At 49.8% G+C, this 14,166-nt stretch overlaps 1 pseudogene; it reads right to left on the minus strand.

Moving 5' to 3' along the window:
* Positions 1-8,445: 8,445 nt before the first annotated feature.
* LOC116624405 lies at positions 8,446-9,234 on the minus strand (annotated as a pseudogene).
* Between the last annotated feature and the right edge of the window lie 4,932 nt (positions 9,235-14,166).

Raw genomic sequence — 14,166 nt, forward strand, 5'->3', positions numbered from 1 at the left:
GAAATGATTTCATTCGAGCTCCTCTCTTCTGTTTACTAGTTCTAGCTGACAAAGCCCTGCCTTACAAATTTGCATAGTATTTTAATTGGGAGATAAGTCACACATTCTTTTAAATAGCTGTGTTTACAAACACATAACTCAGTTGTTCCACATTTGAAACCCAGGCTTTCAAAACAATTTAGTTCCATTCTTCTTGGCTTTCTCTGTTTTAAAACACAAGTGGGAATGTTTTCCAGGAGTCAGTGGTCCCCGTTCAACTTTGTGCCTTGTCACCTGTGGATGGTTCATTTATCAACTATTTAATTCTACTGTGTCTAATTAATGTCTGGTGTCTAATTAATGTTGTTCTAAGGTCCTGTTTAACTCTCACCTTCTCTGATTTGGCAAAATGTTGCCAGTCTTCAGGACACAAACTTCGATTCCTAAAGAATTCCAGGGATAAAACAAGGACAGTCAAATTGAAGAAGGAAATTTGTCACAAGGTTTATTATCAATGAAAGGAAAGAGAAGAGAAAGATCAAGATGGTTACTCTTGGGGCACCTGAGTGTCTCAGTCAGTTAAGCATCTGCCTTTGGCTCAGGTCATGATCCCAGGGTCCTGGGATGGAGCCCTGCATGGGGCTCCCGGCTCAGTGGGGAGTCTGCTTCTCCCTCTCCTTCTGCCTTCTGCTCTGCCTGCTTGTGCTTTCTCTCTCTCTCACTCTCTGTCAAATAAATAAAATCTTAAAAAAAAAGATGGTTACTCTTTTTTTTTTCAAGTGTTTTTATTTTTTTAAGTAATCTCTACAGCCAACGTGGGGCTTAAACTCACAACCCGGAGATCAAGAGTCACACTTCCACTGACAGCCAGCCAGATGCCCCTAATCTTCCCTCTTCTTGTTCTCCCTTTTTTTTTTTTTAATGGAAATATAATTGTCTTCCCATCCTAGTCGTTTCCAGCATCCATTACAGTGACTTGATTTTTATGTTATGAAATGATCCCCACCATGAGTGTAGTTAAAGTTGCTACAATATTATTGACTGTATCCCCTGTGCTGTACTGACTTTGTAACTGGATGTTTGTACCTCTTAATCCCCGTCACCTGTTTCATCCCCCTCCTAGCCTCTCCCTGCACCTAGTGGTGCTATATAGCTATGAGTCTCTGTTTGTTCGTGTTGTGTCTTAGATTCTGCATGTAAGTGAAATCATCAGGGTGTTTGTCTTTCTCTGTCTGACTTGTTTCATTTAGCATAACATCCTCTAGGTCCATCCCTGTTCTCCCAAATGGCAAGATTTTCCTCTTCGTCTTGGTTTACACCTGTTTATTTTTCTTTAGGCTAATCCATATCAGGGTTTCAGCTGCCTTTCCCCAAAAGACAGGTACAGAATCCTTTCAATCTGCTCGATAAGGCACCCATCCTTATTCATGAAGTTTTTTTAGTAAGCGTGCTCATTATTTGGGCAAAAATAAAATCTAATACGTCACAATCCACAAGGTACGTGTGATCAGCCACATTGCCTTGTGTCTTGAGGGGAGGCCATGAGGACTGGGGGAGACCAGTGAATCAAGGAATGAGCACCAGGAGAATTTCTGAGACGGGGGACAGGACACATCCCATCGGGATTCAAGACTAGAACTGAAGTTCACCTGGAAACAGGACCTCATCTCAAGGATCACATGTCGAGTTGACAGTTGGCCTCAAAAGGACTTTAGTGTGTATGCAGTGACTTCTCTCGGTGACCATCTCTCTCCTACACTTTCCAGAGAACCCCACCTTTATTTGGTTAGGCATTGCAGTGGTTTGGTAAGGCCGCGGCTGCAAAGCACCATGAACTGCTTGGTTGAAACAACAGACATTTATTCTCACTGTTCTGGAGCCTGGAAGGCCAAAGTCAAAGTGCTGGCAGGGCTGGTTCCTTCCGAGGGAAGTGAGGGAGAATCTGTCTTAGGCCTCTCCTCACTTCCGCAGCTTCAGGCATCCTTGGCTCGTAGGTAGGTCGTATCTTCTCTCTGGGCCTTCACATCATCATCTCTCTGTGCACAGCTTTATGTGCAAATATCTCCTTTTTAGAAACATGCCAGTCTTCCTGGATTAGGGCCCACTCTCATGGCCTCATCTTAACCTGGTTCCTTCTGTTGGTCAGATAGCTCCATATATGGTCCCATTGTAAAGTCCTGAGAGTTAGGGTCTCAGCATCTTTTTTGGTCTCAACCAGTTCAGCCCATCACATCCACCCTCTTTAAGGGAGATCCCACAGTTGTGTGGCTAGGGCTACTCCCAGCCCTCTCTGGCTTTCCATATTCCACATGGTGTCTCTCTAGAAGTTTGAGCTCAGTATTTATCCATGCAGGAGGAGAGCAATCGTATGTGATGTTTAGTGCAGGAATCCCTGAGGGATCTTTGAACGGGTCCAGATGGCCCGCATTCTGGGGGTAGCAGGTCCAGGACAGGGAACCTGTCCAGGGTCCCCTGGACCCAGGGACAGAACAGGATTCGGAGGAAAGACTTTGCCTGGGAAGCTGCATAGCCATGTGGTAGAGAAGGAGGACCTCAGGGACACCTGCCTCACCTGGAATCCAGCTCTGGAACTCGTAGCTAAGTGACCTTGGGCAAGTCACATGACCTCTGTGTGTCTCAGTTTCCCTGTCTTTAAATGGGGTCGATGATATTACTATCAGAGAGAGTCACTGTGTCGATGATATTACTGTCACAGAGAGTCATTGTGAGGCTTAAAGACCATTCCTTCATTCCACACATATTTATCAGGGGCCTTTACTAGATACCCTAGAGTCTAGAAGTAAACATTGAACAAGTTCAGGAGGGAATTATTTAGCAAGTTGGGAAGACGTAAGTGCTATAGGCAAAAAAAAAAAAAGAATGGGGAAGAGAGAAAGTGGCAATTTTGTAAATGGACCTTCCAACAAAGACCTGAAGGGGAGGAGGGAGTGAGTTGTGAAAGCAGAGTAAGTGCAAAGGCCCTGGGGCAGGAGTGTGGATTTGAGGGACAGCATAGAAGCCAGTGTGGCTGGAACAGAGCAGGGGAGTGGAAAGGATGAGGTGAAGGCAGAGAGGGACAGAGGCTGCTGAAAGAACCTTGGCCCTACAAAGAGGTCAAGTTTAGCCATTGGAAACATTGTGCACATTTTTTGGGCACTACTTTGCCCTGGAAACTGTGCTGGGTGTTGGGGCCTTGAAGAGCTCAGCCCTGCACTTGGGGCCATCGGGGATTTGCAAAGAGGCCTTCTGGGGAGTCCTTGGGGCTGCATCTGGGTCTGCTTAGTTTGTGACCAGAAATTGGTGCTCTGAAAGCCTTTGGAAAAAGAATAAATGCACCCTTTCAAAATCCAATGGCTTATTTATTAGAGATGACTTAAAATTTTTTTCCTAGGGGTGGTGGAAGCCTGCTGCTCACCTGGGTTACTTTTTCTCCTGCCCCCACTGGTGGCTGAGCTCGGGTCCCTCGCTTCTCCGGCTGCACTCCGGCCAAACGCTGCCAGCCTATGGGATGGGCACAGATAATATATTCTTTTGAAGCACATTTTTATTATTACTCAAATCTTTAAAATGTTAGGCTGTTGAATTTGGAACTTGGCTCCAGTGGGGCCGCTGGACTGAGCTCTTCCCCGCCAAATTCCACGCCCCCCAGTTCCTTGCTGGTTTCATTCACTCCAGATAGGACAGTCCCTGTGTGTGTGTCCCTGGGTCCCTCCCCGTTTCTGCGCTGTCTCCTTATCTCTCTCTGTCTTGACTCCAGCAATATTGACATTAGGGCTGGATGCTTCTGTGTTCGTGGTGTCCCTGCCCCCCCCCCCAAAACTAGATGCCAGTAGCATCTCCTCCCCAGCTGTGACAATACCACATGCCTCCAAATACTGTCGGCTGTCCCAGGGGGAACACAGTTGCCTTGAGAACCACTGGTCTCAAGGTGTGACCTTAAGCAGATCACTTCACCTCTCTGAACCTCTGTTTCCTCTTCTATAAAATAGGGATAATACCACCCAGTGGTATATGTGGCTTATATGACACCCAGAGTGGATCATTTTTAGCATCCTTTACTTACTTTTTTTTTATGACAACTTTATTCAGATACAGTTCACATACCATATACTTCACCCACTGAAGGTATAATTTGATGGTTTTGGGCATATTACATTACTCATTTAAATATTTGTCATAAAATATGTATCACATAAAATGCACCATTTTGACCAACTTTAAGTGTGCAAATCAGTGGCATTAATTATGTTACTGACAAAGTGATCTGCAGTTGTCTGTAGCAATCCCAAACACTTGATTTATCCATTCTTTTTATCATTAAAAATCTATTTAAAATTTAAATTTTTAATTGAAGTACCGTTGACATATATTACTTTCAGATGCAAAACATAGAGATTTGACATTTATGTATATTATGAAATGCTCAGCATGACAAGTGTATTTGCCATCTGTCACCATATAGTGTTATTACAATATTATTGACTACATTCTCTCTGCTGCACTTTTCATCCCTGTGACTCATTTATAACTGGAAACTTGTCCCTCTTCATCCCCTGCACCTATTTTGCCCATCCCTGCCATTACCCCTCCCAGCTTCCTTCCTTTTAAAAAACAAAGGATTAACAGCTCAAAGAGAAGCATCCATTTCAATTTTCAAGATGTTAATCGAATCCACTAAACTGTTTCCTGTGTGAATTGGAATTTGCATTTACTGAACAAAAATAGCTCACCCCACAGAGCCCACCCTTTCGTGGGGTCCTAAGCTGTAAACACAAATAAAAACCCCCTAGTTTTTATGTGCCAACAGCATGCCAGAGTGGGAGCAGCCCCCGCTCTGTGTCCCTGTTGCTGTGCCCCCCCCCCGCCAGTGTGTTAACTCTGCCGTTTGCACGCAGGGACCCTAAGCACCACGCAGGTGTTGAAGATGCGCACTGCACCCAGACAGAGCGCCGAGGATCCCCAACCACCAGGGATTTTCTCTCCAAACAGACGCAGGAGCCGGGTCTGTTTGGCTGTATAGCTGGGCATTCTCAGAATTAACTTCTGGAGAATGCAGTGTTTATGACAGTGTAAGTAATAAAAATGTGCTGATTTGAAGTTTATGTATGTATCATTAAAACTCAGAGGAGCACTGAATAATGTATAGAATTGTAGAATCACTATGTTATACACCTGGAACTAATACAACATTATGTATCAATTATACCTCTGTAATACATTTAACCTCCCCCTCATCCCCAACAAAAACCCAATGCTAACTGCAACAGGTGTTCAGAACTTAGACCGAAGAGAGGTATTTGTGGGGAAGAGGATTGCAGGGTTCACCTGGCGATGATAAAGAGCAGCCCAGCTTGGGGTTGGTTTTATTCTTGCTTCTAAGTTCTGTGTAGACAATGTGGTCCCTTACTGCCTGCCCGCAGGGTGGGCCACTCTACCCCACGCTGGGCTGTGGATTGAGGGTCAGCCTTCACGTGCGGTATGCACCAGCACGCTGATCGTGTGTAGTGGGAATGCTCACACCGCACTTCAGGGATGAAGACACTGAGGTTAAACGAGTGAGCAGATGTCTGTATGTCCAGTGCAGATCTCCCAGCTCTCAAGTCCTGGGGCACCCCACGTTTGAACACCTGGATCCCCTGAATTGTGTGTCTGTGTGTGTGTGTGTTGGAGGGGGGGTTCCTGGTGGCTCTCAGTGTGTGTGTGTGTGTGTGTGTGTGTTGGAGGTGGGGGTCGGCTCTGTGTGTGTGTGTGTGTGTTTTGGAGGGAGGGTTCCTGGTGGCTCTCAGTTTCTTCCTGGTGGCTCTCGGTTTCTCCAGGCCTGTTTCCCCAGGACAGTTTCTCCAGGCCTGTTCCCCACCCCGTGTCTGTCAGAAGTCTGAGGTTAGCTTTGTTGGAGGTCTGTTGGGGTGTCCTTGTTGCCCCCACGCGTGGGCCCTGCATCCCTTTTTTCGGGCTGCCTTAACAAAAGACCACACATTGGGTGGCTTAAAACAACGGGAATTTACTCTCCATGGGTCTGGTGGCCCGAGTGCGTCCACAGGGCTGGTCCCTGCTCAGGACTCTGAGCGGGAACCCGTTCCATGCCTCCCCGCCGGCTCGTTGGTCCCGGCAGCCCCGGGTGTCTTGCCTTTGCAGGTGCCCCACTGTCCCACTCCCCGCGTCTGTGTCCAAGCTTCTCTCTTATAAAGACACCAGTCATTGGATTTAGGCCTCTCCTCGATCGGTCTCGTCTGAACTACTGCACCTGGAAAGATGCTATTTCCAGATAAGGTCACATTCTGAGGTTCCAGGTGGAGGAGGATTTTGGGGGGGGAACACACTCTTCAACCCATGCCAGCCCCATCTCTGCCTGACGCCTATCCTAGATCTGCTTGGTGACCCCTCGGGGTGAAGGGCTCCGCTGAGGTATCTTCCCAGAGGGGCCATTCGAATCCAGTGGCGCAAGGGCCCCCGGCATGGAAACCACAGGACTGAGAGGTGGCGGCTTGGTGGGGGGAGGGGATAAAAAGGGAGAGGCCACGTGGGGTCGGCGTTGGGGTCCAGAGCAAGGATAGGAAGCCAGCATGGGAGTTGGAGATACTTTTTCACGTGGCTCCTGCTTGTGATGAGAGAGAGACAGAGACAGAGGACTTAGAGGCAGCTAGGCAGGATCTGAAGCCAGAATGTTCTCTGAGAGGGGAAAGTTCTCTGCTCCGGTTTGGAGCTGGGTCACAGGGAAGTGTAGCCTGGCCCCAGACCCAGATCTGTGCCACCAGAACTGCCTGGGGTGGGCCGTCCAGGGGGCTGCATTGTGCAGGGAAGGCTGAGTTGGAGGCCGAACCCCTGCAAGGGTTGCAGAGGCTCTCCTCCCAACCCCCTCCCCGAGTGCCCAGGTCAGCCGGCTCAGACAGGAGACCTTGAAAAACCTCTCAGATGGATAAGTACTAACCTCTGCAGGGCCCAGAGTGGGGGCTGGGGGTCCCGGGGTGATAACTCATGGAGAATGGTGGGGCTCGGGCAGGAGGTGTCGCTGCTGAAATTTAGTCCTCAGGTCCTGCCCCTGACAGCCTGCTTCTCTCCAATTACCCTGGTGACTGCCGTGATAAATCCTGGCCACTGAAGTCTGGGTGCCCAGCAGGCTGGGAGGATCCAGGGCAGCCACGCTGGGCCCTCCTCCAGCCCTTATCAGCCCTCCCTCCCCTCAGAGTGGACTCCGGGCCTTCTCCCCTCCTTGTAGTCCCTCCTTGTAGGACTCTGCAGGACAGACAGACGAGCCAGGTGCCCTAATGCTCTCTTCTGGGCTACACTGGGTCCCCCCTACACCCCTTGCCCCATTCATATGCAGAAGTCTGAGCTCCCAGCATCTCTGAAACATACTCTATTTGGAGATGGGGTTTTTAGAGAAGTAATTAAGTAACAGTACTTCACTGGGGTGGGCCTTCATCCAGCATGACTGGTGTCCTTATAAGAAGAGGAAATTTGGACATAAACGTGCCTAGAAGGAGAACGCCATGGAAACACTCAGATGGAGTGTGGCCGTCTCCATGCCACAGAGAGACGCCCCAGAAGAAACCAGCCTGTGGGGATCTTGCCCCTGGACTTCCAGCCTCCAGGGGATAAATCTGCCGTTCAAGGTGCCGGGTCAGTGGCAGCCAGAGCCCATTCACTCAGCCCTGGGACCTGGGGCCAGCTCAGAATGACATAGCCTTCCTCCGAGTGGTCATCTGCAAGCTTTGTTTCCTTAACTGCACAGTTGAATTTTCCAGGGGAAACCTCACGTGGCTCCTCCATATGTGTACCAGGAAAGCAGGGTTGTTCTGGGGGATGGATGCCGTGGGAGGGGCTGCCTGGTTCCTCTGTCTGGCAGCCTTATTCTCACGGGAGGGTTATACCCATTTTGCAGAAGAACCATCAGCATGGGACCGGCAGGAGTGACCCCTGCAGAAAAACATGAATCCGTTACTTCCTTCCCTCTCGGTGCTACTACTGGGTGTTATCTCTACAGAGAATCAGTCCCACCCAGAGTCAGGAGTTGCAGTCTAGAATGGAGCACTGTGTTTGCAGGCAGATGCCAGGGGTCAAATCCCTCCTCACCACTCTGGCTGATCACCATGCGAACAAGTCACCCGAGCTCCATGAACCACATTTTTTCCTCTGTCAAGGGGGAGGAGATGCTGAGATTGTGAGCCTAGAGGGGACCTGGGGGAGTAGAAACGCGTGAGTTTTGGAGTCAGATCTGCATTCGAACCCAGCTCTGCTGCCTCTTGGCTGTGTGGCCTTGGGTAAGTTGAGCAACCTCTCTGAGCTTGTTTCACAGGCCACGAAATAGTCTTTTGATTTTTTTAAATTAAGTTTAAAATTTTAATTCCAGTATTGTGAACAGACAGTGTTCTCTTAGTTTCAGGTGTACAATATGGTGATTCAACAATTCTATGCATTATTCAGTGCTCTCATCATTGTAAGTGTACTCTTTTTTTTTTTAATACCAGGTAATTCAACTTTTATTTCAGTTTCCAGGGGTTTCTCATTCTGGTCAGCCACAATTTTTAATTCATAGGCTGGTTCCTTCATCTCTACCTGGATCTCTGTACTGGAAATCTCAATCAGACACCTTGTTTTGCTTGAAACTTCACCTTTTGGCAATAAAAGCTGAATGTGATCTGGATTGCTCACAGTCCTACTTACCTGTTCAAGGGTTAGTTCCTTTCTCATTTTCTCTCTTAAATCTGTGGGGTCAGCTTGCATTCCCATCAGATTTTGTTTCATCCTTTGAATGTTTCCTTTTATTCTAAATTTAGTGATACTGTAAGAGTATGAGAGAGTGAACTGGAATTGTTCCTCAATGCATTTCATGGTCATCCGTATTAATTGATCTTTTCTCACTTGGTCCTCTTCTGCTGCCTGGAGAACATCAGGATTGTAGGCAACATCGATGACTGTATAAACATCTGATGTCTCAGACATATCTTCTGGTCTGCCAACACTTAGAGGTACTGGATGAATGGCTGACTGGGGAGCTGGGATCCTTTTCCACTGACACAGGTTAATAAAAAGTACTTTTTCCTTTGGTTTCAGGATCTTGGTTTGTAGACAGAACTGTGGTTCTGGGGTGGCACAGAGCTATTTCCCTTCTTTCAGCTGCTGTTGAATGAACTCGTAGCTCTCAGGATTACTTTCAGCCAGATCATCTAGGAGGTTCCAGAACTGAGTAACCTGGGTGAGCAGACCCTTTGAAGAAGACTCCATGATTGAGGTAAAAAGGCCTCTTGAGTCTCTTCTCTCTGTTCCTTGACAAACTGCGACGCCTGTAACTAGGGTAACCGGACTGGGTACAACATCTTAATTGGGTCCAGAAAACTCCAGGAAGAAAGGGTTTTTACATCCAGTTCTGGAATCTCCCACTTCTGGTGTCGGGCTTGCTTTTGAGCCGAGGCCAACCCGCTTCTTTTCCAGGAAGGTGCCCGCCTCCCTTCCGCACCTTTCGATCTTTAAAATGATTTTTTTTTTAAAGATTTTATTTATTTATTTATTTGACAGAGAGAGACACAGCGAGAGAGGGAACACAAGCAGGGGGAGTGGGAGAGGGAGAAGCAGGCTTCCCGGAGCAGGGAGCCCAGAGCAGGGAGCCCGATGCCAAGCTCGATCCCAGGACCCTGGGATCATGACGCGAGCCGAAGGCAGACGCTTAACCACTGAGCCACCCAGGCGCCCCTGATTTTTAAAACAATTTAAAAATGTAGAAGTCATACTTGTGGGTTGCCCAGAAACACAGGGGGCTAGATTTGGCCGGTGGGCTGTAGTTTGCCGACCGGCGGGTTAGACTGTGAATTTCTCCAAAGCGCGTGCAGTGTAACATAAAGATGTAACATAAAGATGTTCGCGGTGCCTCACAGGAGGGCAGACTCCTTGTAGCCCCAGCCAACGTCTGGTGAATGATTGAGACCGTCTTTCTACCTCTTAGAGACAGGATTGTGGCTATTGGTTGGGGATAGGTATGTGAACGGCAGGCATGTTGCAGGAGGTACTGAAGATAATTCTGGAAAGGCGGAAGCCCCTTCCAGCGGAATTTGCATCTTCCCGGAGGAGTCAGGGAGATCTTGAAGTTCCTGCAATTCTGGCAGCACTGGCCTCTCAGCCATTCCCAACTCAGCCAGCAGGGGGAGCTAGGGGACCGCTTTCCTCTGCGTGTCTGGGCAGCCAGGATGTGTATGGTGTGGAGGCGCCCTGCCGGGGAGGTGGAACATGCTGGGGGCGGCCCCGATGACCTCCGAGTGTCTTTCCTGCCCATTGAATCTCAGCTCTTTTTGCGGAGGGAGGCACAGGGATGAGCTGCCTGGAGCTAGCCGCAGGAGAAGCCCCCCGGCCCTGGAAATGCAGTAAAATGACACAGCCCATGCTGCAGGGGGCTGTGATCCTGGGGTTTCAGTGTTTCAGAATTCCAGCGACCACTCCCTCTGGTGTGTAGGGATGTGCTCATGGAGGGATTAGTGGGGGGAAAAAAAAGACAGGGCTTTCTTTAATCACAGGCCGGCCCAGGAAGCACGGCAAATAGCAGGCAGAAAGAAAATGGTCAGATGGGCCGGTGTGAGCACTGAGGACCCACCAATGACAATCTCTTAGCCTTGCAAACCTCAGAGAAAGCCGAGAGGCAAAACTATCTGAAAAGTCCCAGCAGCTGCCTGCACTGTCAGGGCTGGTGTTGAATATGGCCTGCCCTGTGATTCTTCATGTCCCTGTTTGCAAGCTAGGGAGGAAAGATCGCAGATGGGTCCATGGTGTAGGGCAGTGTTTCCAAAGCATGGATTCCGACCAGCAGCATCAGCATCACTAGGAGCTGCTCAGATGTACACATCCTGGCTCCCACCCCCGGGAACCCTGCATCAGACACTGCAGTTGGGGGCTAGCAGCCAACCCCTGGAAGCCCTCCAGGTGAGTCTGAACCACAGGGCACCTGTAGCTGTTTTCAGCCTTGGCCTCCCACTGGAACACTGTGGCTTTCAAGCCTTGATGGAGGGGAGGGGAACCACACCCCATACCAATTTCATCAGGCCCTCTGAGGTTGGGACCAGCACCTGTGGTTGATTCTAAGGTAGCCAAGGTCAAGCCCAGTGGAATAGTGGAAAGTGGTTTTAGGGTCAGCCAGACTCAGGTTCAAATCCCAGCTTTCTCACTTGCTGGCTGTTTGACTCTGGGCAAGGCACTCCCCTTTCCTGGCCCACAGGAAGCTCGTAGTCTGAGGATTGAGATCATCTTTCCTGCCCTGCAGAATTGTTTGAAGGTTGAACAAAGCATCTGGTGCTTGGAAGCTCCTAGAACAGTACCGGGTGCCCCGAGGGAGTTAAGCACATGATAGCTCCCCTTTTCTGCTCCTGTCTGTTGCCCTATGGGATTTTTCTAGAGCAGAGACCACATCGTAGGTTTCTTTGCATCCCCAGGGAATAATTAATCCCACAGCTGGGAGAGAGCTGGGGAAATGGGTGTGCAACACACTCAGCTACTGGACTTCTTCCCTCACAGCCTGGCTGCGATGGGTTCCGTGACCTTTCTCTGTGTTGTCCAAAGGTCAACCCTGATGTCTGTTTAAATTACAAATGCTCAGTCCCCTTGACCTTTAGGAAACTATCTGGTACAAACGAAATGGCCAGAATGTTAGAATATGTGTGCAAAGATATTTTATTGGTGCATTGTCTGCCCAATAAAATATCTTTGTTATGTTTGGTAATTGGAAACATAACTTTACCAACAGGTGAATCATAGAATAAATTATGGCAACATTCAGTATTGTGGAACATCATGAACCGGTAAAAAGAATTAGGCAGATCTATATGTAGTGATCTAAGAGATGTACTATATATTGTTAAGTGATAAAGCAAATTGCTGATTCATGCCTGCGATGTGACTCCTTTTTTTTCTTTTTCTTTCGAGGAAAAAGAGCCTCCATATTATGTGTTTGCTCATTTGTGTGTGTGGTGTGGGGTGGGGGTGCATAAAGAAAAGCAAAGCATGGAAGAATATACTCCAGGCTGTTGAATCGATTGCAGACAGGGGACAAACCCGTTCATGCATTAGTTCGTTCCTGGTTTTGCTCAATTAACATTTATATAAGGTCTGCTCTGGGTCAGGCACTGGAGCTCTGGGGATACGGCCGTGAACAAAGCAGACCGAGTCCCTGCTTTCATGCAGCTGGAGTGACCAAATGTCCAGGGTGCCAAGACACTCCTCGGTCCTGGGCAAACTAGGATACTGGGGGGGGTCCCCCATGGAGCTTGTGTTCCAGCCCGGGAAAGACAGGTGAACACCTGTTAGAGTCTGGCAGGTAGTTTGGTGGGAAACCGGCTGTTTTGGAGCTCTTCCAATTCGCTTACAGCGAAAATATCCCTCCTTTAAATTCGAATGGGCTGTCAGGGGTGCTCTGAGCCGTCGGAATGCCCCCAGGGTCATTGGCCTGCTCTCAGTTTTGCTGAGTCGGCAGCAGGACCTAATTTGGTAATGGAGAGTAGATGGCCAGCTGTCCTCATATTTTGATTAACCTAATGGCCTTCCCAGCACGACTCGGTTTCAGCTGCAGACATCATCGCAACTTTTAATGAAATGATCTGGAGGGCCATTAGGAGGCACTTCCGGCTATTAGGCGGCTCATCTGCACAGATCACCACCTGGCAGCTGAGCCCGCCGCCCCGCGCCCCGAGTGCGCTCGGGTTTGCGTTTTAAGGCACGGCACTTAGTCCTGTAGTCGTGCTTGACGGCTTGCTGGCCTTTTCGGCTTTCACCCCATTTGCTCGGTGCGGCAAGTGCAGCCAGGAGCCGAGGTCTCGCGAGCTCAGAGGCTGTGGGGAAGCTGCTGGTGTCCTGCCCCAGGACGGGGGGGGGGGGGGGCCCTGGCCCCAGGGGCCGCTCTCTGTGAGTACCTGTGGCTACAGAGACTCTGCGCAGGGCTTTACTCACTGGCCTGGGCATGGCTGGAAGTGCTGGGGGGTATGTTGTGAGTTGAATTGTGTCCCCCACGAAAGATGTAGAAGCCCTAAGCCCCCTGGGAAATGGGCACTTTGCAGATAGCGAGTTCAGATGAGGTCACTGGTGTGCGCCCTAATCCGGCATGATTTGTGTTTTTATAACAGCGGGAGATGTGGACACAGAGGCGGACCACAGGTAGGAAAAAGGCCGTGTGAACGGGGGGAGGGCGGAGATCAGGGTGATGCACTCACTGGCCAAGGAACGCCAAAGATGTGAGCACGGCCCCAGATTCTCCCCTCTGCCCCCCAGCCTCAGAAGGCCCCTGCCCTGCCCATACTTGGATCTGGGACGTCCAGCCTCTAGGCTGGGAGACAGTAAGTGTCTGCTGTTGAAGCCCCCAGTTCGTGGGACTTTGTGACAGTGGCCACAGGAGACTCGAAGGGGGTCTGCCCCCACGGAACATCCCTCCAGCAGGGTTAGATGGGAGTTGCTGGATAAATACCCCGGAGGGTGCTCCGTCTCCCAGAGGGCCCTGGAGGGGTGCAGCCCCCTCTGCCTGCCACATGACCTGTGGACAAGCACAGCCTGCATGGACTGCCCCTCCTTCTTTTCTCCCCACCTGTGTTTCCCGGGATCCTGTCCCAGCTGAGCCGCTTGCACTTGTATCTCCCTCGCAGTCTGCATCTGAGACTGGCCCTGGCACTGGAATGCCTGCGTGTGCACGCGTGCACTGTGTGGTGGAAAGACCCCAGGTCGCAGCCTCCAGTGTGCAGGAAAAGTAACTCTGTGTTCCGAGCACTGCGTGCCTGGGACACCTGAGGGGCCAGCTGGCACTGGGCTGGGGGGCGGCCAGACCTCAGGATTCCTCCGCCGTCCGCACCCGTTCCCAGTTCTGTCTCTCCCGTGTGACCCCAGCCAGGGCTGACATTCCTGGGTGTGATCATGGCCAAGAGACCCTGTGGCCAGGGGAGAACGACCTGCTCCCCTGGATGCATGATGGGGCTCAGGGTCATCTCAATTTTGAAAACGATGTCACTATTATTCAAATATATGAAAAACAATAACATGGAAACATTTAGAGTCAAAAGTGGAAGGTGCCCCTTCACCTTGTCTGTTGGTAGTATTTCCTTTTTTCTTTTTCAGATTTTATTTATTTGAGAGAGCGAGAAAGCACGAGCCAGGGGAGCAGCAGAGGGAGAGGGAGAAGCAGGCTCTGCACTGAGCAGGGAGCCCGACGTGGGACTCCATCCCAGG

This window comes from Phoca vitulina, unplaced genomic scaffold, assembly GCF_004348235.1.
Source record: "Phoca vitulina isolate PV1807 unplaced genomic scaffold, GSC_HSeal_1.0 scaffold66, whole genome shotgun sequence".
NCBI lineage: Eukaryota > Metazoa > Chordata > Mammalia > Carnivora > Phocidae > Phoca > Phoca vitulina.